General features: G+C 37.2%; 1 pseudogene; it reads right to left on the bottom strand.

Moving 5' to 3' along the window:
- Positions 1-1,137: 1,137 nt before the first annotated feature.
- Positions 1,138-2,395, bottom strand: LOC100967971 (KATNB1-like protein 1; annotated as a pseudogene).
- Between the last annotated feature and the right edge of the window lie 3,539 nt (positions 2,396-5,934).

Consider the following 5,934-nt stretch of genomic DNA (forward strand, 5'->3'; position numbering starts at 1 on the left):
GACATCTTAATTTCAAATGTACAGAATACCACCCCTTCCATACTTTGAGATTCTCATCAAACTCCAAACTTAAAGTGCAGTGTGTGAAAGAAATAACTTTTCTAAGACTGTCATTATGAAAAACCCTCACATTTTGAAGAATTCAGAGATACACCTTGTCTCATAATTCTTCCAGCAATAGGAAACAGTTAGTCTCATAATTTTAAAGAACTTTACTTATTGGAACATGTATAGTTAAATTAAACTGAATTATGCACTAACCCCTCCAGGAATCATGTTGCTTTAAGAACCCATACCTGATGTACGAAGGTATTAATGAAATGGGAGAGTTCCCTGATCCCCAGCACAGGATGTACAACAGTGGTGTGGCTCGTCTGTTCAGCGGCCACACACTCAAACTGCTTATGGGAGGGAGAGCACATAGACATGATGATTCTGGCAAAAAGGTCAGATATTTTCAAGTTTTAAAAATGGTATGGAATACGTTTCAACAACATTCCACATGAATATAAACCCCTGATTTAATTTAATGATTTCATCGTGGCAGAAGCATAGTTGGTTTCAATTTTTTAAAACAGATACTGGTATCATAGGCATTTCACATACACAGTATCTCAGTATGGACAAAAATATTTAAGATTGATTTTTGCCATTATGTTTTAAACTTTCATTCTTTTAAATACAAAAAGATAGTCACACATATTTGTTTTTTCAATAAAACACCGTCTTCAAAAAGTTACTTCAAAAAGAGATGATTGCTCTTTAGGGTTCCTAGCCATACACCCTCTCTTAGTTTTTCACACAATAGAAAGTATATTTTTATGCAGGCTTGTGTTAAGATCCAGTAGTTCTTAAACAATGTTAGCAAATAACTATATAAACCCCAAATGCAGCAAGGCCAACATTTTCCATAGTGTACTTTCATCTCATTAAAGTTGAAGCTGCTTCTTTTGGGTATTTTTTCACTTCTATGTGAAGTAGATTGTTATGGTTTCATTAGTGGTTTTATTATGTGGCTTTTTAAAAGAAAAAATGGTTTTAATTTCTTCCACAGTTCAGAGCTCTCGGAAGAAATCTTTTTTTTCTTTTTCTTGTAAATTGTATAATCCAGGAATGTTTTGAATAAACAAATGCTCTTTAGCAGATTAAATCTCTCACTGGTAATAAATAAGCATCTACTTCCTTAGCTATATTACCAGTATATCCTGGAACCAAAGTAAGGTGGTTTTCCTGTTCCCACAATCCATTTAACTGTTGTTTTAAAATCTGAATGTTTCCATTATTTATAATTTCTGTTTTGGACAATAGTTCTGACCACCACCTTTTAATGACTGCTTGAAGCCAGTTTAAACCAACTGTTAGGTATTTTTCAAATTTGCTTTTACGTAGTGAGTTTACTAGAGGCAACGAGCCCACCCAGCGTTCAAGTAAGATATATTGTTTTTCTCCATGTAAACTACTGGTGAGCACAGGAAGGCAATCTACCTCAATGCCAAGATCTTCTATTCTCACCAAACAAGCTGCAAATTCACGTATACTTCTTTCTCCAGAAAGTTAAAGATACATTCAATTTCAAATTCCTGCTGAGCAAAACTTGGGCCATTTGTTTCATGATCCTGAGAAACTTGCGAAAAATACTGACTGTATTGTGATGATGGGCTTTATATCTGTGAAAAATTGGAATCACTGGGGTTAAGCAAATATATTTGCCTACTCTGGCATAATTTTTCAGGCAGGTGGCCTGCACAAACCAGTTCATTTTCTTTATTTGCCACGTCACAGCCCCACTTCTAGGGGACTGTGTTTTTTTGTTTGTTTTGTTTTTCCTATAACAGAGGTTTGGAAAGGGATAATGAACTAACTTTCTATGAAAGATTACCTTACATAGTTTTTTTTTGTTTGTTTTTTGTTTTGAGATAGAGTCTCACTCTGTAGTCCAGACTGGAGTACAGTGGTGCGATCTCGGCTCGCTGCAAGCTCTGCCTCCTGGGTTCACGCCATTCTCCTGCCTCAGCCTACCTGGCTGACTACAGATGCCAGCCACCACACCTGGCTAATTTTTTGTATTTTTAGTAGAGATGGGGTTTCACTGTGTTAGCCAGGATGGTCTCGATCTCCTGACCTCATGATCCACCTGCCTTGGCCTCCCAAAGTGCTGGGATTACAGGCGTGAGCCACTGCGCCTGGCCAGATTACCTTACCTAGTTTTATCTGGACTTTTCACAGTTTGTCCAACTGTTCTATTTATATAAGCAGCTAACTGTTGAGGTTTCTTAACTTCCTTCTTGTTCTTATTAATGAAATTAGAAATCCTTTTCCTAGGTCCATCAATTAAATGATCCTGAATATTATTTCAAAAGTTCTGCTTTTTAACATTGTGGGTTTCAGATGCCATCATCTCTTAAATACTGGTGTTTCTTGCTTTCTTAGCCCAGCCCTGGCACTGACCAACCATGCCAGGCAGCCTAGAGTTCCCCTTGGCTGCAGGCCAGGCCCTACTCAGGGCCATTTCTACCTTGAGTGTTTCTTAAATCACATCTCTACAAATTCAGTCTTATTCACTGCAATTCTAGATTGAAAAATAGAGATTTGAAAATCTTTTAGATCTATAATCCCTTATTCAATATATTGAGTGTATCTCCAACAGCATCCAAAATTTGGAAAATGTGACATATATACCCTACAAAATTTCTATCAAGATTCATAAATATTTGTTAAGTGTCTATTGTGTTTATTTGAATACAATTAAATAAGACCTATTTTCTGCATTGAAAGACTTTATAAAACTATAAATTCCATGACAGAGGGACCATACCTGGCCAATTTTGCACTGTGACACTCAGCATCAGCACGGTGCCTGGCGCAATTCAAGTCCATGATGCCTTGGGAATTAATGAGTGGGTGTTGGAGAGGAAGCAGGAATATGAACAACTAATATGATGTGTTGTAACAAATGCCAATCCAATTTCTACCAAAGTTGGGTAAGGGTACAATTACCAAATCTATAACTTGCTGCTAGAACTTTTCCACTACATTCACTTTACTCTAATTGGACACTTCCAGCAAGTTACGTTTAATCCAGCTATCCTACCAAGGGTATCAAGCACCCTGGTGAATTCAAGATACACTGTGTCCAAAATACTATTCTCAAAACAGACTCTTGATATCCAAGTATAGACTACCTATTAAAAATTAAAATTTTATATATTAAACATCACCTGAGGACCTCCTCTTATAGCTTAGCCAGTGAAGATTTTGTAGGACTGTTAAAAGAAAAACTTCAGATGAATTAAATTTAAAGGAGTTTAATTGAAGAATGGACAATTCGCGAAGCAGGCAGTCCCCAGAATCACAGCAGATTCAGAGAGACTCCAGGGGTGACTCATAGTCAGAACAAATTCATAGACAAAAAAAGCAAAGTGACATACAGAAATTGGAAGTGAGGTACAAAAACAGTTAGATTGGTTACAGGTTGATGTTTGCCTTATTTGAACACAGTTTGAACACTCAGCAGTGTATGAATGGTTGAAGTATGGCTGCTGGGACTGGCCAAGACTCAGCTGTTGTTACAGGCACATACTCCTAAGTTTGGTTTCTAATCTTGTCTACTTATTAAGTTAGGTTGTAGTTTGTCCACAAGGACTCAAATACAGAATTGTGGAGCCCTTCTCAGGCTATATTTAGTTCACTTTAACAATTCCCCCCTTTTGGTCATTTTCTCAATTTTGAGAGATTGACCAAAACTTTAGTCATTGATGTCACTATCACCATTGCAAATGTACTTATTTGGTCTTGAAACCTACTGAGAAATGGTAGAACAGTGAGTTTTTCAAAGGCAGGAACAAGGACTTGAGTAGAGGGTATCCCTCATACTGTAACATCTTGTTTACAGGAGCAAAACAAAACCTGGTCTGTTCTAGGATCTATGTGTTTCCTTAATGTCTTAGTTTGATTATGTCACATTTAGCATGAGTGACTCCATTTTGGTTTGGTTTGGTCTGTTGGGGCCTAGTGCATGAGCTCAGTCCAAAACAAGGGCCTCCCATAATTTTGTTTAAAAAATTTCACCCCTTTCAGCCAGGTTTTCATTTAGGTGACAGTGTGACCAAAACTTAGGGCCTTAGCACCACTCTCAGTTACCATTATTTTAGGTTTCCAGTCTCAGCATGTCATTCATAGGTTATGGTGTCCTCATCGTTGCACGTTTCTTTTAGCTCTGCATGGTATCTGAAGAGATACCATTTGACATCCTAGAGATGGCTGCATGCAAACATTTAAAACCTTTGAGAGAATACAGAACATCAGGGAGACTATTACGACTATTGGGATGATAATACCAAAAGTTTGGAGTATGTTCCTTACCCAGGGTCCCCATAAACGAAACCATCTAAAACTAAATAGATAAAAGAATGAGCTAAAGAGTCTACTTGCTTAACTAAGTGGTCTTTTCATTAATTCCCTGCCACTGAATCTCTGCAATACCTGATGTCTTCTCCATAGGCCATAAGTGTCAGCAGATACACAGATACTTCTCTGTTTAGCCAATTCTATTATTTAGCATAATTTTCCCAAGAGAATTTAAAGTCTGTTGTGTAAGTATAGTCTTTACAGCAGAATCTGCTATAGAGTCTATTGTGAGGTATACATTTCTATTCATTGCCTCTTTTATTCCAAACCATGGAAAAAGGACCTAACAAACGATGCCCTTCTAGAAGATCGAAGGCCCTCTTGGCAATGTTCTCTTTAACTGATGATGTGGGTTCAGAGGAGTGAACAAATGTTCTGTTTCTGACTGATTATGAGAAAACATATGTACCATTAAAGTTTCTCACATACACTGGGCCTTCACCTATCAAAGTATAAAGTTATCTATGTATAAGGGCAGCTGCAAAATCGGTCACAAATGAAAGTATACTCCATAAGTGCACACAACAGACCCCCTTTTCACTTCTATTGTTCATAAAGACATAAGCAAGGAAAAAATATTCAAAAATAAGGGTCTCATGATAGTAGAAGTCTTGATCTGTGATCTTGTGAAAAGCTGTTCACATAAAGGATGCCATCTTCCCTGGTTAGCTTTACCTTAAGTGTTCCAGTGGGTATACAATTGCAAGAGTTTGGAGAGACTCTGTTCTCAGTTGTGGGATTATAAATCCAGGTTCAAAGTCCCAAAGTTTTTGCTGTAGTGTGTATAGCAAGGACAGTCTTTTTCTAATGTTCTCAGAGATCCAATCTTCAGATTCTAAATTGTGAAGGGGTTGATTATCCCCAGTCAGTGAACCATGAATAGCTTTCTTTACCTGACGAAAATACACTGTAGCACAATAATTTAGTGATATAACATCAGCTCTTTTGCATGGGAAAGCTTTTATATGACCAGAAAAAATATGTACTGAAAATGACAGTTGAATGAAATCTCTCTATAAATGTTTAAATGGTCCATCAGGTAGCCAGATGTGCCTGAAGTTTTTATTGTCTTCCCAGGAATATGGGTTTGACAAACTAAACATTGGTTATAAACTATTTTAGCAATTTAGAAGTCACTACACCAATATATATTAAATTTGGATAATTTTATCCTTTCCATGATGAGTCATGGAATGCAGAACCTTTAATAACAAAAGCTTTAAGGACTCAGGAAGGAAAAGGCAGCCATCCTGGTTCTCCATGAATCCATGCTTAACACTGGACTTATGTCCTCTTAAATATCAGTTGTTTCTCCAATTTAGGTACATAGCACTGATAACTGATGGGTTATTAAAGGTAATTTGACTTAGACCATGGAGTTTATTCAGATATCAAACAAGAAAGTACTCATTCCCTAAGTGGGGAATTGAACTCTGAACCTGGGCTGCAATTGTGATGATGGAGACCAAAAGAAAGTGCTGCCACGTGGTTACAAGGTCAAGCTCCCAAGGACATAACAGACCAGTT

Source organism: Pan paniscus, chromosome 4, assembly GCF_029289425.2.
Source record: "Pan paniscus chromosome 4, NHGRI_mPanPan1-v2.0_pri, whole genome shotgun sequence".
NCBI lineage: Eukaryota > Metazoa > Chordata > Mammalia > Primates > Hominidae > Pan > Pan paniscus.